The sequence below is a fragment of the Lactuca serriola genome, chromosome 5, assembly GCF_051521515.1.
Source record: "Lactuca serriola cultivar US96UC23 chromosome 5, Lser_US96UC23_V15, whole genome shotgun sequence".
NCBI classification, from domain to species: domain Eukaryota; kingdom Viridiplantae; phylum Streptophyta; class Magnoliopsida; order Asterales; family Asteraceae; genus Lactuca; species Lactuca serriola.
Window position 1 is genome coordinate 201,471,908 of NC_136412.1, and position 26,031 is coordinate 201,497,938.

Below are 26,031 nucleotides of genomic sequence, written 5' to 3' on the forward strand. Positions count from 1 at the left end.
TCCCTATCAGTTTGGAAGCTAGAATCACTATACCCTACTACTCTCAAGTCATCACTCCCACCGAGGGTAAGGACCCAGTCCTTAGTCCTCCGCAGGTACTTGAGAATGTTCTTTACCACAATCCAGTGAGCCTTGCATGGGTTCCCCTGATATCTGTTGACCATGCTCAAGGCAAAGGCCACATCAGGACGAGTACAAGTCATAGCATACATGATTGAGCCTACATTAGAAGCATAAGGTACTCGACTCATTTCTACTATCTCAGCTTCTGTACTCGGGCTTTGAGTCTTACTGAATCTGGTGTTACTCTGGATAAGTAACTCTCATTTCTTGGAATTTTGCATGCTGAATCTATTCAGCACCTGATCCAAGTAGGTACTCTGACTAAGTCCAATTAGTCTTTTATGCCGGTCTCTTAGAATCCTTATCCCTAGAATATAGGCAGCTTCTCTAAGGTCCTTTATAGTGAAACACCTCCCAAGCCAGGACTTTACTTCTTGCAGTGTTGGGATGTCATTTCCTATGAGTAGTATGTCATCCACATACAATACAAAAAAGCTAACTATACTCCCACTAGCCTTGACATAGACACAAGATTCATCTTCACTCCTTGAAAACCAAACTATTTGACTTTCTCATTGAAACAAAGATTCCATCTGCGAGGTGCCTGTTTCAATCCATAGATGGATTTATCGAGCTTACACACTCTATTAAGGTAGTTTGTACTGACAAAACCCTCTGGTTGACTCATGTAAACATCCTCAGCCAATTTTCCATTAAGGAAAGCGGTTTTGACATCCATTTGCCATATTTCATAGTTATGAAATGCAATAATGACTAACATAACCCTAATAGACTTAATCTTGGCTACTGGTGAAAAGGTCTCATCATAATCAACTCTCGGAGTTTGAGAAAATCCTTTTGCAACCAGTCATGCCTTATAAGTGTGTACATTACCATCCATGTCAGTCTTCTTCTTGAAGATCCATTTGCACCCAACTGTCTTGTGACCTGGTACATTGTCAACCAAGTTCCAAACTTGATTGTCATACATGGATTGTATCTCGCTGTCCATAGCCTCTTTCCATTTAGCAGCCTCAGGGTTTGCCATGGTTTCCGTGTAGCTGTTAGGTTCATCCAAACTTACCAGTGTGCTATCACGGATAAGTGTATCACCTTCCGCAGTAATATGGAAACCATAGTAATGCTAAGGTGCATTCCTAACTCTCTTGGAACGCCTTAGGGGTACAGACTCTTCTGTCAGATCAATAGGAGTTTCCTCCTCAGGTTGATTACTAGGGTTTGAGGTTCCTTCACCACTTGACTCTTGAATTTCTTCAAGGTCAATTTGCCTCTTACTGTTTCCTTGGCTTATGAACTCTCTCTCTCTCTCTTTCTCTCTCTCTCTCTCTCTCTCTCTCTCCACCCCTTCTTACTACAAAGACCACATTATCACTGGGTCTATAGAAGAGGTAACCAAATGATTTATGTGGGTAGCCAATGAAAATACACCTCTCACTTTGAGGTTCGAGCTTATCATGAGTCTCACGTCTCACAAAAGCCTCGCAACCCCAAATTTTGATGTGGTCTAGATTGGGAACTTTGCCAGTCCACATCTCGTGAGGTATTTTGGCAACCTTCTTCATAGGGACTAGATTAAGGATATGGGCAGCAGTCTATAAGGCATACCCCCAGAATGAGATTGGTAGCAAAGCTCGACTCATCATGGAACGAACCATGTCCAAAAAGGTTCGATTACACCTCTCAGCCACACCATTCAGCTGTGGTGTCCTGTGAGGTGTCAATTGTGAGAGAATCCCACATTTCTTAAGATAGTCGAGGAACTCTGTACTACGATACTCACCACCACGATCAGATCAAAGCATCTTAATGTTCCTACCCAATTGATTCTCAACTTCATGTTTAAACTCTTTAAACCTTATAAAAGTCTCTGACTTGTGCTTGATTAAATAGATATATAGCCATATCTACTATAATCATCAGTAAAAGTCACATAATAACGATTAGCATCCCTTATGGCTATCTTGAAGGGTCCACACACATCTGTGTGCACTAGATCCAACAAACCTTCACCCCTAGCACAAGAACCAGTGAAGGGTGATTTTGTCATCTTTCCAAGTAAGCACGATTCACAATTGTCATCTGACTTTAGGTCAAATGATTACAATATTCCATCCTTTTGGAGTTAGCCTATGCGTTTCTTGCTTACATGTCCAAGACGACCATGCCATAATGATGATTTATCTACGTTATTAGAAGAATCAATACACAACACATTATTTCCTAGGTTATCTACAACCGACACAGCTTCATACACACCATCACAAGGTAATGCTTTAAAATAAAGAACATTATTAAAGAAAGCATTAATACTACCACATTCATTATCAAACGAAAAGGTAAAACCTTGTTTGTACAAAGCATGAAAGGAAATAATATTTCTTGCCATTTCAGGCGAGTAACAACATTTATTCAAATCTAATGTAAACCTGCTACTTAGCAACAAAGAATAAACTCCAATCTTGGTGACAGGTGAAGCTTTCCTATTCCCCATGATCAAGTTTATCTTCCCATACTCCACATCCTCACTTCTTCTTAGTCCCTGCAAATCAGAACAAATATGAATACCACAACCGGTATCAAGGGCCCAAGAATTAGAATGGGGTGAGTTATTAGACAATATAGTGTATATACCTGCATGGTTGGGTTTTACTTTCCCATCCTTCACATCTTGCTGGTACTTTGGGCAGTTCCGCTTCCAATGCAACTTTTCATGGCAATAGAAGCATTCAGCCTCTTTTGGAAGGAGTGACGAAACATTTCTTGGTTCCACTTGAAGAGCAGCCATCAAGGGACTTTCCCTTGGTACCCTTCGAAGGGTTCTTCCTCTTCTTTCCTTTACCTTTCCCGATTTCCAAGACAGAGGCGGAGTTTGGAGAAGGAGTGGTAACAACCGATTTACCCTTAAGACCACTTTCAGCAGTCTTCAAGAGTCCTTGAAGCTTGTTGAGGGTAACTTCCTCCTTGTTCATGTGGTATGTCATGCGGAATTGATCATAAAATGATGGTAAGGAGTGCAAAATGATATCTATTTCCAAATCCTCGAGGAAGTTCACATTTAGTTTCAGAAAACAGTCCACATACCTTTGCATTTTCTACATGTGGCCCGTGATGGGTTTACCATCCTTCATCCGGGTTGTTATCATAGAGGAGATTATTTCATACTGCTCTTGACGAGCAATCTGATGGTATCTTTCCATCATGTCTTGGTGCATCTCAAAAGGGTAATAGTCCTCATAGGACTTCTGGAGTTCAACTGTCATTGTGGCCATCATGATGCATGTCACTTTGGTAGCATCTCTCTCTCTCTCTCATGAGTCCTAAAGTCAGCGATCTCCTGGGGAGTAGCAGTGGACTCATCAATTTCCTTTAGCTCCTTATCGAGGACATATACCTTGTCCTCATAGCGAGTGACCATCCTGATGTTCCGGATCCAATCCATAAAGTTGGAACCATCAAAGATGACTCTCCCACAAAGGTTCATGAGAGAGAAGCAGCAGGTAGGGTTTGAGCCAGAAGCAGCGTTGTTGGAAGACATCTGAAAAGAAGAGAACAAGTATAGTTTAGATATAAAGATAGTCTTTAATAAAACACCCAAATGTAATATTAAGGCTAGGACCCAACACAATATATTATAACTTAGAAGAGGGATGTCGTAATCTAAGCTATAACATATTTGAAGGTAGGTGAATGACGATTTACCAATTTCTACCGTATAACGAAATAAACTTTTAGGTTTTAATTGGTTTTGAAACTCCTAGATTCTTTTGATATTCATTCAACTTTTCAATGGCATGTTTCAATCTCGAGTGTGTCCTTCAGGTTTTGTGACTGGGATGCCGAGGATCACAAAACAAGGTGTGAAGTAAACATGCAAATTACTTGGTACCCTTAGTGTTTTTTCACTCAATAGATGTGTTGGTTAACCACACGCGCTCCACCGACCTATGAAAAACCTTAAGTCACCCTTTGCCTACCTTGTTAAGTCCATGTTAGTGTGCCGGTTAACCACACACGCTCCACTAACGACTTTAGCAAAGTGCAAAGTGTAATTTCATGGATTAGCACCTTTATTCACATTTTCCTAAAGTAACTAAGATTGGGAATTTATAAAAACATTTAGTTACTTTATATTCATCATACTTTTAATGAGAATTTCAAGTCCTTGTCCTATCTGTTCGGCTAACGACCCTCCACCGATCAAGGAAGCGGTCGGTGAGAGTGGACACCAATTAAGTTGCCATTTTATAGGCAACAACCTTATACCCCCCCCCCTTATAGACCGGCTTCGTGAATGAGGCCTACTAATGGTAAAACGACTTGATCTTATACACACACACACACACACACACACACATATATATATATATATATATATATATATATATATATATTATTAACTTATAATATTATAAAGTGTAAGCGTTGAATTTTAACTTTCTAAAATTCTAGGGGTTGGAACTAAAGTTTTTAAAGTGACTTTACATGTTCCAAAACTTGAGGGCAAGTTTTGTAACTTTACAAAACTTTTCATCTTTCATAACTTATGAGTTAATGATGTAATAAAATGAGTGACGTTTCATTTTATGTAACCTATGTGTTTCTTTAATGGAGTTTAAATGAAAGACTTTTGGTAATCCATAACTTGAGGACAAATTATGGATTCCATTAAAACACATAATGATCATGAATTAAACATTGAACAATTTTAACAAGTAATTCCTATGATCTATCAAGAACTCATAAGAACATGAATATTCCTATCAAAATTTCAACAACATATGAACACATATAAACATGAAAATTTGATATTATCCATTGTAAATGGATTAGAACAACCATTACACCATCTAAAACAAGTTTTAAAACACCAAAACAGTTTAGGGTAATGTTTCTAGTCCATTTCTAGTAGCAAAAGTCAAAAATCTGCAGTCAGAGGCTCCTACTCGTCGAGTGCATGAACCTACTCGACGAGTAGGATGAATTTGTGCTTGGACTTGTCGAGTACCCCAATGGACTCAACGACTCCACTGTCCAGACAACAAGATATTTAGTTTTTTTCACAATTTTGCATCAAATATCAAGCAAACAAGCCTAGGCTCTGATACCACAGAAGGGTTTTGAGCATTCTAACACTCCTAAGGTGTACATGCAACCCTAGAAACCTTGGATCTATGTTTTACTATGATACATGCAAATTTGATTTCAAAGGTTTATATCCTATCTAGCATACATGGGGAACTTTTAAACATAAAAGTGAGCAAGAAAACATACCTTGTAGTAGTTTGGATTCCTTGAAAACCTTGTGAGCCTAGCACCTCAAGTGTGATGCCTCAAATGTTTCACACAACACCAAATACACTTGGAATAACTTAGAGAGAAATGAAGAACACTTAGAAATTGGCTAGCCCTCACTTGTATATCTTATTCGCCGATTTTGGGGAAGAAAATGAAGCTTATATAGTGTGTTACAAGTAGGGTTACACCATGTAAACCCTAATTGTCATGACTTTTCATTTCCATGACCCATGGGTTCTATAAACACCATGGAGCATCCTATGGGTTTTAGCCCAACTTGATAATCCATGAAGCATTGGCCCACTATAAAAGTATGGATGATTTACATAATCAACCCATATATTTAATTAGTCTCCATTTGATCACTTAAATAATTTCAAATTAACTCTTGATCAATACTAATTAAATAATATTATTAATATATTAGAACTTATAATATATTAATAAACCTTAAGTGTTATTTCTCTCATTTTAGTCTATCCAAATGCATGATGTCATGCAACCCAAATGGACCATTCCAAACCGGGTCAAGTAACATTCATTTAGAGAAAAGTAGGTTATGTTGCATCAATGTAATGGTTGGTTATGTTATCCCTGGTTAGAATAGGAGGGTTGTTGAAGCCTTATATACAAGTAGGTTAGAGTAGCTTTGCCATACAGACTCTTGGTTAGAGTCTTATGGTATAGTCGTTTGAAAGGACATCGGTTTCAGCGACCGGTTGGGAATCCGACACTTCATATAATTGGTAGATAAGCTCAGAGCTCAAAATATATTGGATAGATCGAAAATGCGAATGTTTGGTCAGCAGGATAATTTAGGGTCGTAAGGATTTCTTTCGGATAAGATTGCAAAGTGGAGCTATATTGACTGGGATTCAGAATGGTTTTATATATCGGGAAGTCAGATAAGGTATTGAATCACTGGATTTAAATTGAGTAGTGATGGGTTTCCTTTATTGGTTACGTTCAGCAAGAGCAAGGATTCGTTCGTCGTCAGTATGTGAGTTCTGGTAAGGATGAGTTCGATTATTTGAAGGCCATCGTATGTTAGGGTCGACTTTTATCAGGGTTCTGGAAGATATGGTCAGATCGTCTGATTGCGTGGAAAGTAGTAAGGAGTGATTTCGATGAAGAAATCTAATTTAAGTGGGGGAGAATTCTAACACCTTTTTTTGATTCGTTTCATAATTCGGGGCCGTTCCTCGAAGATCAAGTATCATAAGGCTTCGGGTTGTAGGGTCTGAAAGGTGTTGCATCATGGGCTCGCTCTTTAGTCCATTTTGTCTCCGGATTGGGCCTGTCCATCCGTGAGTTATTTCTAGGGTTTTGTATTTATAGGTGCTTGCATGCATCTTAGTACGTAAGATTTGGAAGTCAATTATTCTAAAAGATTTTATCTTTATCGTTTGTAACCCTAATAGCCTCTACAGCGGAAGTTCTTTATCGAGCTCTGCTGAGCATATTTTGATTCATTCTTGTGCTTTATATTGCTATTTTCGTTTTAGTGATTAACCTGTTAAAAGATCTAAACGATCAAAGAGTTTCTTAACTTTTCAATTGGTATCAGAGCAGGACACTGTGTAATTCATACACATCTCTTCTGTGAAAGAAGTGATTAGGGTTTATTCCGCATTTACTGATATTTATTGAGCCGTCACTCCATAATTGACGTATCTCATTATTTATTCATCTTGCCCTAATTTTACGTATTACAAGTCTGATCTTACAACAGGTTAAATGATCAAGCATGGACGATTCTCAATCCAATCCTATCAATATCTCAAACAGTATAGGATCTACAACCAAGATTCCAATTCTTTACACTCAAGATTACGAGGTTTGGGCGCATCATCTTGAAGACTACGTCATTAGATCTGAAGATAATGGGTATCTGATATGGGAAGCTATTGTGTCTGGACCATTTACTCATTCAGGAACATCCAGAATTATTAAAACTCAAAAGGAGTATAATGATTTGTTGAAACATGTGAAAGATGTTGCTCAGGACGAAAAGGAGAAGTTTCAGTGCAACATCAAGGCATTGAGACTAATTCGATTCGCTCTTCAATCTGACACATTTAGATTGGTGAGTTCTTGCTGTACAGCTAAAGAAATCTGGGATCGGCTGCGAGAGCTGTATTCCACAGATGAAGATCTGGAGCACTCAATTTAGACCCTACTTCTGTCTGAATTTGGAGAGTTCAAGCAAAATCCTGATGAGTCTGTTACGCAGACATTTGATCGCTTCAATCATCTTCTCAGCAAGATGATCAAACATGATATTGAAAGGAAGATAATCGAATAGAAGGTCACTTTTTTGAATGGTCTAAGATTCGAATGGAGAGCTGTTGTGTCAACGGTTAATGCACACGAGCAGTTCAAATCGTACTCGCTGGCGAAACTGGTGGGGATTCTGAAATCCCAAGAAAAGATAGTGCTGCAAGAGAAAAGCGTGGTTTCAAATCTGGGGTCTCTGGCGCTTCTGTCTAAGGGAAAAAGTGTAGAAGAAGACGAAGAGGATCTAAATCTGGGAGATCATGATCTGACAGCCAAAGACTATGCTATGATGGTGTCAAATCCTAGAAGGTTTATCAAGAAAAAGTTTCCTTCCAACAAAAATCGTAATTGGCAGGGAAGCTATAGTTTCGAAAGAGTGAAAGATGAACCGAAGGTTGAGGAATCGAAAAAGGAAGCGAAAGGTGAAGCTGACTCTGGTGTTAGTTGCTTCTACTGTGGGGGAAAGAATCACTACGCAAAAGATTGCGTACTGAAGAAGATGGAAGAGAAAGATGAAGAAGCAAGTCTTATGAAAAGACTAGAAGAGATAAAAAGGAAGAAGGTTGCTACTAATTCTTCTATGAATGCTCTTATTGTGCAGGGTTTGGCAGATGATAATGAGTTCGGTGGCGTACAGGTGTGGTCGACCGACTCAGAAGACGATGAAGTGAGAAAGCCTTCTCATGGAAAGGCTTATGTTGCAAAAAGTGGTGAAACCGATGGAAGATGTCTAATGGTGACCGATGTATCTCAGATGAGCGGATACAACACTGATGATGGAAATGAAAAGGCCAAGGAGCGAGAGGACTTATGCTTTACAGCAAAACCTCTTAGTGTGCAGATCAATGAACTTGATGAACTGATCAAGAAGGTACAATCTGTTTTTGTCTCATTTAAAATTCCACAAAAATCATATGAAAAGGAATTAAATAACTTGAATTCAAGAATTTCAAATCTAGATAGTTGTTTAACTCAAACACGGGTCACAAATTCTAATCTGACTGACCAAATAAGCAGGGTGTCATCCAAGAGTGAGTAGCGAAGGATGTGGATAGAGCAGAAAGAGTTGGAGCTGATTAAGTCTAGGGATGAAAACATTTATTTGCAAAGAGACAATCTTAAATTGTTAAAACAAAGGAATGTTTTTTGTTTGATCGCCAAAAGACTTTATGCTAACATTACTCAACTGCATCTAAATTGTGAAATAGGGCAGAAGATACATCGCATGATTCTACCCTTCCTTGAGTTCAAGGAGGATGAAATCGATGCTGAAGCATACAACTGTGAAAGTGTTGTATCTTCCAATGATGTTAATCCTACTTACATGTATGGTCTGGACAAAATAGAATCTTTTATAAAGTCCAAAGACCATAAGGACATGCTCAAAAATCTTTTGGATGAAAATGATAAGTTGAAACTCAGGACCGAAACCATACAAAAATTCGACTCATTGAGTACCAATTTAAGTTCAGAAAACAAAATTGATGTTGAAAACGCATCTGAACTTAATGAGGACGATGATATGAGTTAAATTTCTGTAGAGGACGAAGTCGACTGTTCTGAGTTCGTCAGGAGCGAACCCGAAAACCACAAAAACCTGATTTCTGAAAATTATGTGGAATTCACTCGTTTGTCCAAAACTAAGCCCCTAGTCCTTAAAGAAAAGGCTGTTGTGTTTCAGAAGGTTAGAACTACTCCCAATCAGGTGTATAAGGTCACAGGAGTAACCGAACATCAAACAGCCGAACTCACTACCATAGTGAACGAAGATAATGCATCTGGCTGTGATGAGTTTTTCTGGTCAGCACCTATAGACAATGTAGACGAAACGGTTGGTCTATCGGAGCGAACATCCTGGAAGGCCAAAGGTAGATATGTGCCCGAACCGCTGAATAAGCCTACCAACTTTGACGTACCAAGTACCAGTGGCACAAAAGAAAATCCTGTAGAAGAAGTCACCTCCACAAGCGAAACCTCATCTATGAAGAGTGAACCGGTTGCTAAGAAGCTGAAACAAAAGGCTAATATTCACAAACAACCAAAACAGGTGAAAAATCAAAAGCAGCAGAGAAACCGAAGATACAAGAAAAATCTCTCAGAGCGAAAGCAATTTTGGCGCTCTCAAAATCCTCACTACTCTTACCTTGATAAAGATTCTAAGTCAGAGAGAAAGACTTTCGGTCCACACGAAGAACAGAACCAAAAGGATAGGTTCGGTCCCGAAAGCAACAGCAACCGAAAAGCTAGTTTCAGTCCGCCAAATAACACCAGGCAAAGACCTGATTTCAGTCCATCACGCTTTTACAATAAAAGACCCAGTTTCGGACCACCAACCAACAGCACCCAAAAATCCAACTTCAGCTCATCATCAAACGGCTACCGAAGGTCCAGGTTCGGTCCCTCAAATGACCACAAACGAAAGGGTCATTTCGAACCTCAAGTCAGGAAAGACTCTCATTCTAATTTCTTTTCCTCTAATTCTTCTCGTTCTCAATATTCTTCTAAGTCCAATTCAGTTCCTACACAAAATTCAAGATCATCAAGGGATTTGAAAGGAAAAAGGAAGATTTTCTCAGCTAAGGAAGACCAAAAGCAGACTAAAGTCGAAACACCAGAATCTAAATCCAAAATGTCTGCAATTAATTCTAATAAAATCAAAGTGTTTACTATTAAAAGAAAAGATGAAACAACCTTAATAAAATGAACATATCTTGTTGATGTTTCTCTTACTATTCCTGTTCGTGTGAAAGGCTCATGTGGACCCAAGAAACTTTGGGTTCCTAAATCTGCTTAATTTTTGCAGGTTATTAGTGACGAGCAGTTTGACGAAGAATGGTACATTGACAGTGGCTGCTCACGTCACATGACAGGAAGGAAGGAAGAGCTAAGGGAGTTTCGATCACTTCAAAATGGTGGCAATGTCAAGTTCGGTAACAACTCCTATGGAACAATAAAGGGTTATGGGATGATAACCAATGGAGACTTCACAATAGAGTTCATAATCATTTGGATGTGGGTAATGTAGATTATATGATCCAAGAGTTTGGGTTGTGCTTTGGAGTCAAATGGTAAATGGGAAAAGTGGTGTTTCAGACTTCTTTCATGAATTAAGGATTTTAGTTCGATGTTTTTAAGTCATAAGTAATTAGATAGGTTTTTAGAGCTCCTCAATACCTTTCCGTGGATATAAAGATCATTGAAAATGGATTTGGAACGAAGAAGTTATGATCGTTAGAAGTTAGGAAGGTTTTGGGCTTAGTCTAGTACGCTAGGGGTACAGGAAGAACGTTGGGCGTACTGGACATCCCTGGTACGCTGGGCATACGTGATAAAAACCCATACCCTATTTTTGTGGTTTGAGCCCTATTTAAGCTCCTTAACTTCCCCAAAGCCATTCCATTATCAACCTCCACCTCACCAACACCCTCCCTTGAAACCCTAACCCTAATTTGAGCCTTGTGAGTAAACGATGGTGTTCTTGAGTGCTTTGGAGTGTTCTTGGTGCATCTTAGAGAAGAAGGGGCTCATTAGAGAAGTTTTGGTTGCATTGGAACTTGTAGATCCAAACCTTGTTCACCTTGATCTTTCTACTAGAGGTATAAAGCTTGAATCTTGATAATGCATTTGTTAGATCAAGCTAGTTTTGGTTGTTATGAGTTTTTGGTCACTTTAGTGCATAAATTTTAGATCTTGAAATTTTGTGACCTTGTTATTGATAAAGTCGGAAACTTTATCCATCTAAACATCATATTGATTTAGATCTAAAGGTTGGAGATTTGGATTAAATGGATTAAGTTGAAAAAGATGCACTTTTGGTCCCTTTAAGAATTAAAAACTAGATCTTGGTTGTTTGGATCATTCTAATGGATAAAGTAGGAAACTTTATCAATTATGGAGTTACTAGAAACCATAAAAATGTAATCTTGGATTTTATTTTTCTTCCATGCATGAGCTACGATGTCTTAAAGAGTTGAGAAGTTAGGATTTTTGGAATTGAGCACTTAATAGCCATGCAAGATCATAAAGTTGGAAACTTTATGATTAAGAACATCATTTGAGGGCTACATCTGGATTTTAGACGAAAGAGTTTAAGGATTAAGCTCTTAATGGGATGAAAGGGTGGCGGCCACATACGTTGGGCATACCAAAGGGTACGCTGCATGTACGTGGTCAGCCCCTCGACTCTGGTCAAACGCGTAGTATGCCCCACATACTTGTTGAGTACGCCCAACGTACTTACCGAGTTGACCCAGTTGTCTCGGTTGACTTTGAATTTGACTTTGACCAAGTTTGACCTAGGGGTACTTTAGGTATGTTGATTATAAGTTAAGTTTGGTCATGTTCCAATGAATAGGCGACCGATAGAGCTGATATTCGAAGCACTGTCCTTTTTAACGATCTTTTAGATTGAGAGGTGAGTCTCCTCACTATAATAAGGGTCGAAGGCAACAATGCCGTCTCATAGGATTATGTTATGTAGAAAGACCAGGTGGTGGCACCTGACAATTGCATGAAAGACCTGGATATAACTCTCGACAAATTATATGTAAGGCCAGGGTTTGGACCTTGACAGTTATATGTAGTATGCTAGTTGTCTTTGTGATACTTGCAAGGAAGACCAGGAGGTGTCTCTTGGCACTTATCTGTGAGACCCAGCGTTTGGCCCCCGACTTAGTAAGTAAGGACCATGATACAACTCATGGCATAATGACAAATATAAGACAATGGATGACACATAGCATCCTCTCTTGTATGTATGGTATGTGGTATTTTGGGGAACTCATTAGGCTTTGTGCTTACAATTTTATGTTAATGGTTCCAGGTACTTCCAGTACGAGAGGGAATGGTCCAGTGTGACTACACCGCACCAGAGTTTTCCGCATTGCCAATTTTCAATATTTACTCCGATGTTTAAATAATATATTCACTTTGATCGGTTTTGGAACAACTCGTTTGTATGGTTTATTGTTTTAAAAATGAAAATTTTACTATGAATTTTTGGGACGTTACACTTTTTCTAGATATGTTTTTTTTCTAAAAACATTTTAATTGACTAGGATGTTGATATAGAAGTTGAATAGTTAAAAAAATAAAAAAATGCATTTTTTACAAAAAAAAAAAGAGTGCATATGGTGCATATTTTTCATAGAAAAAAAATTTATTATTTTTTTTCCGAATATAAATATGGAAAGAGGTTGAAAAATGATGAATTTTCATATATATATATATATATATATATATATATATATATTTTGATATAAGATAAGCTCTAAAATACATTTCTTTACAAAAAAAAATGTGCATGAGGTGCACATTTTTCATTGAATTTTTTTTTTTCGAATATCAATATGGAAAGAGGTTGAAAATGATGAATATAAACATTTTTATTTATTTTTTCATATAAAATAAGCTCTAAAATGAAGGTTAAAAAATGATATAATTGATCCTAAAAAAGCTAGTGATCTCATTGGAACTTTACTCTCTCTCTCTCTCTCTCTCTCTCTCTCTCTCTCTCTCTCTATATATATATATATATATATATATATATATATATATATATATATATATATATATATATAGGCCCAAAAGTTAAGTCTAACTCTAGTGAAACTATCCAAGAAGAAATACGTAATTCGTCCGGATGCAAGAGTGGAAGGCGGAAGGCGTGAGCGCTAAATATCTTTAGAACTTCAATCGTCAAATTGGTAACGACAACCCTTGAAATTTGTAGTGTGGAGATCGAGGATGTAAATCGTTGAACTATCTCATCTCTCCGTAGTCCGATTTTATGGCAACTAGTAAAGTTAGGGTCAAGTAAAGTCTAATTTGTAACCATGAACAAATGAATACATAATGTAACCTTGTTGCAATTGATTATTGTAAATAAAAAATGACACATAGATAAATATGCATATTCGTAATAAACATCTAGAAGACCAAAACAGATCAAAGAGTAACACATAAGTCCAAAAATGGACCTTTGCTTTAAGGTTTTCGGCCAAGAAAACTTCTTGACCGAAAACCCTTTAAATAGTAACCGTAAAGACCCAAAAACCCTTCCATGAGCCATAACAAAACCGAAATCAACAAGCTAGGACCACCCTAGGATCGAAAACCCTTCTAATGGAGACCATAAGGCCGAAAATCATCCTCCTAGACATGGGATTTCGGTTTGGGTACAAGACCCAAGGGGTTGACTTGGTGGGTGACACCTCAATGCTTTACATCTCTTTACCCTCCAAACTTCCATACCATACATACCTTTATACACCATACCTCCATACATGAAACCTAAATACCCATCATACAACAAAACCCCTCTCTTTCCTCCCTCCATAAAAGCTCTCGGCCGAGAGTGGGTGCCTCCCACTCTTACCATAACTTTCACCCTTCAAAACTCATTTTCTCTCTAGAACAAGATTAATTTTCTTCAAGACTCATCATCTTAAGACCGATCCTAGAGCTTTTGGTAAGCTTCTTTGTAAATCTCAAGTGTTTATACATTTTGATGTTAAATTCACCATGTTTACACAAATTTTCATGTGTTAAATTACTAGGATACCAACCCTTCAAAGAAACTTACCAACTCCACACAAGAAGCTAGGCCCGAAAACTCTTCATCTCTTTCCTTCAAACCACACACGAATTTTAATAAGGCGAGCTTCATACCCCCATTTTTCGAGTTTTACATGCTTTTGGGGGGGGGGGGGGATAGAAGTCAAAATATGTTTGTCTTATGGATATTTGCATGCTTCAACTTATTATTTGAATGTGGAGTAATATTTGCATAAGATGTAGTTAACACAATTTTGTTTACACAAAAATCGTGTTTTATGGGTTGATGTACAAAGATAACAAAAATATATCTCATTTTGTGTTAACAAACATCAACAGGAAAAATATGAGAAGTACAAACTACAAGATTTTGATGATTTTTATTAAAAATAGTTCTTCTAGTAAAAATGGTTATATTTTAGCCACTATTGTTTTTGGTGGATTAAAACCCAAGGATTTAAGTTTTAGTATCATACATCAACATTAGACAAGATTACAACTTGATATTTATATAAAGTTTATATAAATAGTTTACATAAAAACATACAAGGCAAACTATAATTGATATAGTTTGGAAGTCACACAACCATACTTTTTATAACATTTTAATGGTATAATTATTTCATTATACAAGAAAAAGGGAGTCGTAGTTCACGTAAATATGTTAATGCTCTAGTGAGACATTCTCTTGACTGTACCTACCTAGAGTACATTTTAAGTCCTGCATTATAACCAAAGTTTCTTGGAGGGAGAGCGAGATAGTTGTGTATAGATCAATATGAGATTGACAACCCCACACCTGAGCTGTTCGCTATAGTTAGACCGGCAAGTCTAGGGTGACAAATATCTACTAATTTTGATGCCTAAAGAACGTCGTTCAGGCATAACAGTTATATTAAGCATGATTATAATAACTCGTTTAGGGATTAATAATACTATCTTGGTTTACGGGAAGCTTACGCTTCATTAGTTTCATTAAAAGATAAAACTACATACTACTTTTTCAGTACACTATTGTTTACATTTCTGGTCTTAGGGTTAAGACTACAGCTCACATATATGAAAATATTGGGTTTTCTGGAAACATACATTATCATGTTTACAAGGAATAGATACAAAAGTCATACTTACATTTTTAGTCTTGGATATAAGACTTACAGTCCATTTTCATAGAAAATATTGGATTTTCTTGAAGTATACAAAACCATTTTTAAAAAAATAGTTACAAACCCTTTTCATACAAAAATGCTTATGAACTCACCAACATTATCGTTGACGCTTTTCCAAATCACTTGTATTCACAGGGAACCATTAACAGGTATCCAAATCTACAACCATCACAGTTTCATATATTCCATTACAAGGCAATGCTTCAAAATAGAAAGTACCATTAAAGAAAGCATTAATAGAACCATTTTAATTATTAAACGAAAATCTAAAACCTTGTTTATACAAACCATGAAAAGATATAATGTTTCGTGTCATTTCTGACGAATAACAACAATTATTCAAATCTAGACCTAACCCACTACTAAACACTAAAGAGTAAACTCCAATCTTGGTGACAGGCGACGCTTTCCTATTCTCCATGATCAAGTTTATCTTCCCATGCTCCACATCCCTACTTCTTCTTAGACCCTGCAAATCAGAACAAATGTGAAAACTACATCCTGTATCGAGGACCCAAGACATAACATGTGATGAGTTATTAGATTGAATAGTATAAATACCTGCGAAGGTGGGCTTTATATTCCCATCTTTGATGTCATGCAGGTACTTCGGGTAGCTTCGTTTCCAATGCCCTTTCTCGTGGCAGTAGTAGCACTCTGCTTCCTTCGGGTTGGAAGAAGGAGCAGCAGGACCAACTTTGGTTCCACTAGAAGAGGTACCATCGTGAGACTTTCCCTTGTGGCTCTTAGAAGGAACCTTCCTCTTCTTTCCTTTTCCTTACCCAATAGCCAAGACAGAGGCAGCAGTAGTAGGAGTATATGCAATAGATTTGCCTTTTAGACTACTCTCAGCATTCCTCAACACACCTTGAAGCTTGCTTATAGTGACCTCTTCCTTGTTGATGTGGTAGGTCATACGAAACTGGTCATAGCAAGGAGGTAAGGAGTGTAGAATAATATCTATGGCCAGCTCCTCATCGAAGTTAACATTTAACTTCAGCAAGCGGTCCACGTATCTCTGCATTTTCTACAAGTGTGTTGTGATGGACCCTCCATCCTTCATTTTGGTAGTGATCATCGCAATGATGATCTAATACCATTCATGCCTAGCACTTTGATGGTACATTTCCATCAAATCTTGGTGCATCTCGTAGGACTTTTAGAGTTCCACAGTCATCGTTGCGAGCATGATGGAATGAACATTCGTAGCATCTCGCTCATGAGTTTGGTAAGCAACGATTTCTTCGGGAGTAGCAGTGTTCACATTGACCTCCTTCAGCTCTTTCTCGAGAACATACTCTTTGTCCTCGTAACGGGTGACCATGCGAATGTTGCGGATCCAATCATTGAAGTTGGACCCATCGAATATCACCCTCCTACACAAGTTCATGAGGGAGAATGAGTCGGAGGGGGTCGAGCCAGAAGCGTTGTTGTTGTTCGAAGTAGACATCTAAAATAGAAAAAGGAACAAAGTTTAGATTAGATAAAAATCCCCAATTAAACACCTAAATAAGAAATTAGGGCTAGGACCCAACACAATTGTTTACAATTCAGAAGAGGGATGCCATAATCTAATTGCAAATAATTTAAAGGTAGGTAAATGAAGATTTACCAATTTCCACCATGAAAAACGAAAAAGACAATTAAGTTTTAAATGAGTTGAAATTCCTAGATCTTTTGAGATTCATTGAACTTTTCAATGGCATGTTTAAATCTCGATATGCCCTTCAAGTTTGTGACTGGGATACTGAGGATCACAAACAAAGTGTGAATAACCATGCAAATATACTTGGTGCTCTCGATGTCATTTACCACCTAATCAATGTGTCGGTTAACCATACACGCTCCATTGATCTATGATAAACATCGAGCCACCCTTTGCCACCATTGCTTGTCCAAATTAGTGTGTCGGTTATCCACACACGCTCCACTAACGACTTGGCAGGGTGAAAAGTGTAATTTCATGGAATAACATCATTTCACATTTTTCCTAAAGTAACTAAGATTGAGAATTCTATAAAAACATTTAGTTACTTTATTAATCATTATACTTTTAATGAGGAAGTAGTTGCCCTATCCTACCCGTTCGGCTAACGACCCTCCACCAATTAGTTGCCCTATCCTACCCGTTCGGCTAACAACTCTCCACCAATCAAGGAAGCGGTGGGTGAGATTGGACACCCATTAAACTGCCATTTTATAGGCAGCAACCTTATACCCCCTTATAGATCGGCTTCGTGAACGAGACATACTAACGGTAAGACTAGCTTAATCTTATACACACACACACACACATATATATATATATATATATATATATATATATATTAATCTTATAATAATATAATAGTATAAGGGTTGAATTCTAAACTTGTAAAATTCTAGGGTTTGGAATTTAAATATTTCAAAACTAAAACTTTAATTAAAAATTTAAATCCCAAAACTTGAGGTCAAGTTTTAAAACTTTTCAAAACATCTTTTAGATCAATTTTGAAAAAATAATTAATTAATCATACTATTAATATTTATCACATAATTTGACCTAATCTATTTTCTTGACAAGATAATTCAAATCAAAATACAAATAATTAATCTTTATCATATAAAACAAGTAATTATCTTATTTATGACAATTATCTTTGAATTGCATTAGGATAATCCAAACCTTATTGTTAAAATCGGATTTTTGGTAATTATTCGAATTCAATTTCAGTCAAAATCCCGAAAAATCTGCCACTAGACTGCCCGACTCGCCGAGTCAGAGAATGGACTCGTCGAGTTCATCAGGTGACTCGACGAGTTCATCAGGCAGAAGCATGATTTTTCGATTTTCTGCTTTGAACAACTTTAACAATGCATCAAATACAAAAGAAAAACGACCTAGACTCTAATACCACTGTTGGGTTATGAGAAAAACATCAATCTTATGGTGCAAATGCAAATCCTAAAGCTTTGGATCTAGGTTTTTATATTTGTACATGAAATAATCATCCAAAGCTCTCAAACCCTAGATCTAGCATATTGAAATCGAAATCAACATAAATAAACTAGTAAGAATGTTACCTATGATTTTTGCTTGAAGATCTTGAGCTTTTGAGAAACCTAGCACGTCAAATGTGATGCCTATAATGAATCAAAAACACCAAAGCAAATGGATGATCTTGGACAGAGGGGAAGGAGGCTAAAAACCGGCTCTATGATCTCTAGGATTCAAGTGGCCGGTTTTGTGATGCCAAAGGGGTCTATATATAGCTAAAGAATTAGGGTTTCAGTCAAAGACCTCATCCGGTTGCTTAGGCTCTAAGCAGCCTACAAGAATCTTCCAGAACTTAGCCATTGGACGAAATCCTTATGGGCCCCCGTAAGATTTCATCCAACCCCTTTCCAAGGGTTCCTCAGCCCATTATGCAATTATCTTATAATTACAAGTTTAGTCCCTTTAATTCAATTAACCTCTTTTGACCACAAAATTAATTCTAAATTAATTCTTGATCAATGTTAATTAATTAATATGATTTCTCCTTTAATATATTATTCAAATAATATATTAATAAACCATAATAACCTATTTCTCTATTATTCATCCAGTCAAGTTGCTTCGGTGAAGACAACCCAAAAGGACCATGCTACAACCGAGTCAAGTACATACCAAATATAGTTATGAGCTTAGACACCTAATCCAACATCCACTTCCCACATATAACTCAAAAATTAATTGTAGAATTTAAATCAAAATTGCAAATGGACGAGAGTGAATATTGGCAAAAATAAATGCAATCATTGTCCTATTCATTTAGGTTAATCAAATATCTCCTTTGAAAATGTAATTAAAAACTGTGACAATATTGGCAAAAATAAATATTATAGAATAGGGTGTACCGAGCCTTTGTTTCATTTTAATCGTGGCTTCGGCCGATGTAAAGAATTAGCTAACAGAAGCTTCACTAACAAAGATTGTAATAAAATGGTAATTGTTGGAACATGGTTACCGAGTATAATGGATCTTGAACAATCATTGTCATATTTGACCCAAATAAGACCTGCCATGAAAACAAAAGTAGATGGTAAACTATAAATAATAATATTATATTTTCTAGTAATGAATTAATAGAAAGGAAAAAGGGACAAAATGTTAAAAATAAAAAATAATCGACTAACGGATGTTCTTTTGTATAATTTTGGGAAAACAAAACGAAACAGATGTTGATCGAGTAGTTCTACCCTGTAGCTTTGTGGCATTTGCACCTGGTTGTTGTTGTTTCTCATGTTCTATGGTCATGTTTGACCCAAATAAGATATTCCATGGAAATAAAAGTAGAGGGTCAACTATAGATAACGATATTATCTTTTCGAGTAATGAATTAATAAAAAAGAAAAAGGGACAAAATGTTAAAAATTAAAAAAATCGACTAATGAATGTGCTTTTGTATAATTCAGGGAAAACAAAACCAAGCAGATGTTGATTGAGTAGTTCTACCCTTGTAGCTGTGGAATTTGCACCTGGTTCCTGTTGTTTCTCATGTTCTAAGGTCATGTTTACCCAAATAAGACCTGCCATGGAAATAAAAGTAGATGGTAAACTATAAATAATGATATTATCTTTTCTAGTAATGAATTAATAAAAAGGAAAAAGGGACAAAATGTTAAAAATAAATAAACAATCGACTAACGAATGTGCTTTTATATAATTTTGGGAAAACAAAACCAAACAGATGTTGATCGAGTAGTTCTACCCCTGTAGTTATGGCATTTGCACCTGGTTGTTGCTGTTTCTCATGTTCTATTTAGGGTTATGACTATTATGCCCCTGATGTCAGCTGTGTGTGAAAAGTTTATTAATGTTGCTGTTGAAGTGGTTATTGTTTGATTTATTTTCCTCTGAAGTAACTAGTTGTTGTGTTTGCTCAGTTCCATTGTTAGTTGACTAATATGCCCCTAAAGTCTTTCAAGCTTGCATTTGTTTGTGGGTTCAGAAATGCTAGTGTATTTTTTCTACTCATATACCCCTGAAGTTGATGCTCTGTTTTTTGATTTGGGACTAATGTGAGATGTGTTTTAATTCATGTGTCCCTGAAATTGCTGCATGGTTTATAAATTAATTGAACTGTTGAATCTCGAGTGTGATTTCTTTAGTTAAAATACACTAAAATTTCATTTCCAAATATTTGTAAAGGTGATGATAGCAATAACAATATTGACTTACTCCCACATCAGATTTTATGATAAAAGCTAAACTTACATTAGCCAAATTGAAAGGACAAAACTTAGGCTTTCTTCTTCTTCCATATTTGAGAAGATAAGCCTATTTCTCAACTATAATTATAGTTGAAAAAACTGGTGATGGAAGCACATTCATACTTTCCTCTTAAAAGGAAGACGTTTTCAAGGAATTTGATTTTGTAGGCGAGTAAAAGGCATATGGTTTCAAAACTATACTTCCCATGATCCACATAGTCCCCTAGAAACAAGTAATTTGCATCCAGAGGAAACCCTCCTTATTCAAACTACCTTAACAGATCACCATATTGTCCATGAATGCCACCTAGTTTTCATATAGATTAAACAGTTAAATATGAACTCTACACCATACAATCTGAATAAAAAAAAGATAAGATGCTCACGAAAAACAGCAAATACACAATGGAACATAATGAAAAATCGCAACAAAAGTAATAGTATTTGAAATTTGAATACATCAACGAAATCATATTATCGTTTTTCTTACCCCGATCTTAATGGGAGCTTTGAGCTCTAGAATATTAGGTTGTAGAAGAAAGATTTCTCGAGCAACGACACATAGTTGACGAATCTCTGCTTCGGAAAGCTGAACCTGCGGGATGGTTCTCGCTAGCCGGAACTGCAATAGCTGATTGATTATATCATCGGGTACGACATGGTCTATTCCCTGGCCATTTTGGGCCATTGGTCTATATATATACTTCTACATCCCTCAAAATTTCTCTGAAATCTCGGTTCTCAAAAACACCCAGAAACCCTAGATCGTAAAACAAAAACAAACAATAAGAAACCGAAATTGGTATTCTAGGTTTTTTCAAAGAAATTTGATGGAGGCTAGGTAGTGAGGCAGTGTTGATGGCAGGAGGTGGTATGCTCATTCGTCACAATAACAAAAATCAATCACGTCTATGGTGAATCGTTGATAGCAGAGATGGGCGATGATAATCGGTTATGTTGAAAGGTAGAAGAATCAACTATAAAGTGGCCATGGAAACAAGGAAAAAAGGGGTGCTTAGCGGTGGAAATAAGGGATAGTGAGAAGAAGGTGGGGTTTTTAATTTTTGGGGGATTTCATTTCCTCCCTTAGGTATTAAAAGATGAGGTGCGCGTTTCATTAAAAAGATATAAAACGACATCATTTGACGACACACATTTTATAATAAGCACCCTTTGTGTTTTTTTTCCTGACACTAATTTTAGGGCATGCAAATGCGTGTCCTAAATCCTTAAACTTTCTAGGGTACTGACATTATTTTTAGGTCACACACTTTTGCGTATCATAAATCAATACCTATCATAAATCGCATGTCATTAAAGCCTGCTTTCTAGTAGTGAAAAAAAAACAATTTGATGAAATCCCAAATACCGAAAGAGAACACCAATTTTCTCAAGAAGCATTTAAAAACAATTATTTTATTATTGCTGTAGATATGAGTATTGTTCAATTAAAAAGTAGATATTTAACAAATGCAATATTTTGAATTTATATTTAGCTTTTTGTTTGATGGTTCCAAATTAGTTTCTTTAGTTGATGATGAATTAAAAAATATTGTTTCAATCTTGAGTCCAACTTGCCAAGTGGTGAAGAATATGATATTGATGGAATTCGTTTATTTATTGAGTTACGAATTTTGCAGAAAATGCTGTCGCATGAAGCATTAAAAAGTGAAAGTCATTGGACATCTATTCAAATAATGGAGTATGCAAGAAGAATGAATATGTTCCTTAATGTGTTGGTTGCATATATGATATGTTGACGGTGTCAGTTACGGTTGCTTCCGCAGAAAGAAGTTTTTCAAAATTGAAGTTCTTGAATACATATCTCTGAAGTACTATGACTAAGAAAGATTGAGTATTGAATGTAATTTTTTATAAAATATTGATTATTATAAACTATGAGATGCTTATGCTTCAAAAAAATGCATGAAGACATTTTTTATGTGATTTTTGTAGGGTTTTTTTTGTATTGTTTGTTTGATTATAAAAAGGTGTTTGATTATAAAATTTACTGTATTTTTGATTTTGTAAAATTCTTATATATAAGGGCATAAAAGTCTTACCTCGCTTCAGGAAGTAAAAAACAATGGACCGGCCCTGGAAAAAGTAATCAATTGTCCATCAAGATTGAATTGAGGATCATAAATTTAACAACTACAACCAACAAAAATAACAATCATAGAGTGAAAAAAGATTTACCTATTGAAGACTTGAAGAATGATATCTCCAACAACCCCCACCCCTAGATCAGGTTTGATCTAAAAAACACTAATGAAAATATCTTTCATGACAAACATATGTTTGTTTGGAAATAGCTACATAATTACCACCATGAAGAGGGATGATTTCAATACCTACATGATTTAGCTTAGCGGGAAACACATCGTCTAACCTTGTTTGCTTTAAAAATTAATGGTAACGCCATGCGTGTTTACAATGAGAAAAACAATGTTCGACATAATAAACCAATATACAGTTACCGAAAGATCCAACCCAACATAATTTAAAGAATGACTTTTGTTGTTGAAATAGTCTTCAAAAATTAATGTGTATTCTTTGATGTGCAAAAATAACTTATTGTATAAATCCAACCTTATGATAATTAGATAACAATAATAATAATAATAATAATAATAATAATAATAATAATAATAATAATAAAAGGAAAAATAAAAGACAAAAAAAACAAAAAAATAAAGGGTGTAATAAATAATATAGTAATTACAGGATCCATGATCCATGTGATTGGGTAATTTGCACTTTAGGTCCCTAACATTTTATTTAATCCGAACAATCTCTATAGTTTGTTTTTGTTACATATTGGTCCCTGCCATGCATAAAAAGACTTTATTGCCATTTTTTATTTTCTGTTTTTATTTTGTAATTTTTTTATTTTTTATTTATCTTTTTAAAAAAAGTATTTAGTAAATTAGGTGTGTCTTACCACCCGATACCTCACATTCATTATTCATTCATATACATCTTCAACTTTAAAGACATTGAACTCTTTAGCGTCAAAACCATCGACAAAATCGATATCTCTGGTAATGCCATCTCTACCGGTAGGTCGATGGCATATGGGAAGGATTAAGGGAAGAATAAGTCGATTGGGAAACTTAAAACACATATCTTTTACAATTTCTTTCAATCTATCTGCCTTGTCTCTATGCTATACACCGTCGGTATCCGTCACTAAATTTCGTTGATGATGGGTCCATTATCGGAGAGGGAGTCGTAAGGAGGAAGTGGGGGTAGGCCTGTAACCAAAGTTTCATATATGATTTTGTTATCCGTTTCTTGATTTTTGCAAATCTTAAATCGAAATCAAAACTTAAATCCGTCTTTCAAATCTAATTTGAAAAAGATTAATTAAAATATAACTTCATCATCGTCAACCTTCGATCCTCTCAAATCCATCTATTAGACCAGTTTCGAAAAAATAAAGCAAAAAAAAAAAATCACCGAGAAAAGAAAAGAGATGAAGCTAATCATTATGGAGGGAGAGGAAATCATCTCTAACTTCCATTTCTTCTGACAAGTTAGTGAGGGAAGGAGAAACGCAAGCAGATAATGAAATCCTCTGAAAACAATGGGTGAGGGATTATAACGAAAATGGAAATTATGGTGGTAGTGTCGTTTGTTTTCATTCTCTTTCACCGAAGGACAACAGGAGTTTGACACGCTGGCAACAATGGGAGCGGCGGTGGAAGCGAATAAAATGGAACCGAAAGTTACTTGTCGACGGAGTAATGAATAATTTGTTGTTATTGGACGGGGTGGATGTTGGACCCACCTTATTTATTTTAATTGTTAAATAATAAAAAAGAATAATAAATTAATTAGAAAAAATATACGAGAGTATTATAGTCATTTAAGGTCAGTAAAAAACAAAACCGAACAATAAAGATGATCCGAGCTAAAAAGAATTAGGAACCAAATATACAGACTTCCCCAAACTACAGGGACCACTCGTGTAATTTAGCATGTATATTTTCGCTGTTTATTTTTCCATGTTTAAGAAAAAGAAAACAGCTGTCTACTCCTCTCTTCCTCTCTCCCCTTTCTCTCTCAAACGATTTTTAAAACACGATTTAGCTCCATCGCTCCTCTTGTTGATGCGATTTTGACAAAATCAGTACCACTCCTTTTGGTTTTACTCACGTTTACGCTTGTGGTTTCAGCGGTGATCTTCAGCAACTTCTCGATTTCATTTCTGAAAGCAGAAACTTCAACCCATTTTTGCAAGTTTAATCGACACTAATCATTCAATTCAAGGTATTCTGATTGCTTGTTTCGTTAAAAGTTAGGCTTTGTTTTGTAGTGATTAGTTTACAGTATTGCTGATTTGTAGTCATCTATCACTAACCTGTTGAATCGAATCACTAAATTAATCATGAAATGAACTTTGTTGGTGAAATTATCCTCTCTTTCCCATGGTACGCATCAAAGCAGGAGTTCCTGTTATGAAAAATGTAATTGTCTCTGTGTATTTGTGATGAAATTAGAAGCTCATAGTTTCATCAAGAAACATTTTTTTTTGTATAAGCTTTTATAAATTGTTCTTGATTATTTGTGTAGATGTAGGGTGTTGGTTCTTTTTAATTTTATGATTTAATTAGTTGATCGTGACTCATGTTTTGTTTCTTTTTATGTTGTTGATCAGGTTGCTGATTCACATAAGTGTAAGAAAAGGCATATAAGGTGCAAGTGTTGATAAAAAGGTTATTTGGAATGATTGTAGTCTTCACAACTTTATCATTTGATGACTTAATTCCCATGCTTATCAATTATTTATTAAATCTCAGTTAAAATGTCAATTATAAAAATTGGAAAATGCATTTGATGTTGTGAAAGAAGACACTCTTTCATTCTGATATAACTAAAAAACATAACTTGATGAAGTCATGTTTAATCTTTTGTGGTAGTGCACTAATGTTTGACATTTGCTTCTAATGTTAAAATATTGTTATTTAATCTTTGTTTCCTCATTACATTCGTCATGATATTGTGATAAAAGGTTCATGCCCATCGCCTTGATTTCATTAATTTTATTCTATAATAAATAGAGTTACACTTAAGCAAAATGTTAAACGTGTACTTATGCAAGATAATTCCAATAGCTTCGGTTTTAAGCACTAGAAACAAACTTATTTGTGAGCAACATACACCAAGAAAATGTACACCAACGAAATAAAACCCCATTACCCAATAAAAAATTGAACCTACACTGTATACAAATCTTAATCTACCAAAAAGCTTGGAAGAACCGAAAATGGAATAATACTCACACAAGGAGAAAATTGAAAAAAAAATAATAATAATATAATTAGAGCATTTAAGGGTGCGTTTGAGTTAATTTTTTTTTATCACAAAAGTGATTTTTTAAGAAAAATGTTTATTAGCTTATGGTTTTTAG

The 26,031-nt window shown here is 35.9% G+C and overlaps 1 long non-coding RNA gene across 1 annotated transcript; it reads left to right on the forward strand.

Annotated features, from left to right (window-relative positions):
• Nucleotides 1-24,610: 24,610 nt before the first annotated feature.
• Nucleotides 24,611-25,589, forward strand: LOC145051402 (uncharacterized). Its single transcript, XR_013683603.1, has 2 exons — nucleotides 24,611-24,890; nucleotides 25,279-25,589. It is a non-coding gene; the product is annotated as an uncharacterized LOC145051402 (long non-coding RNA).
• The last annotated feature ends 442 nt before the right edge of the window (nucleotides 25,590-26,031 follow it).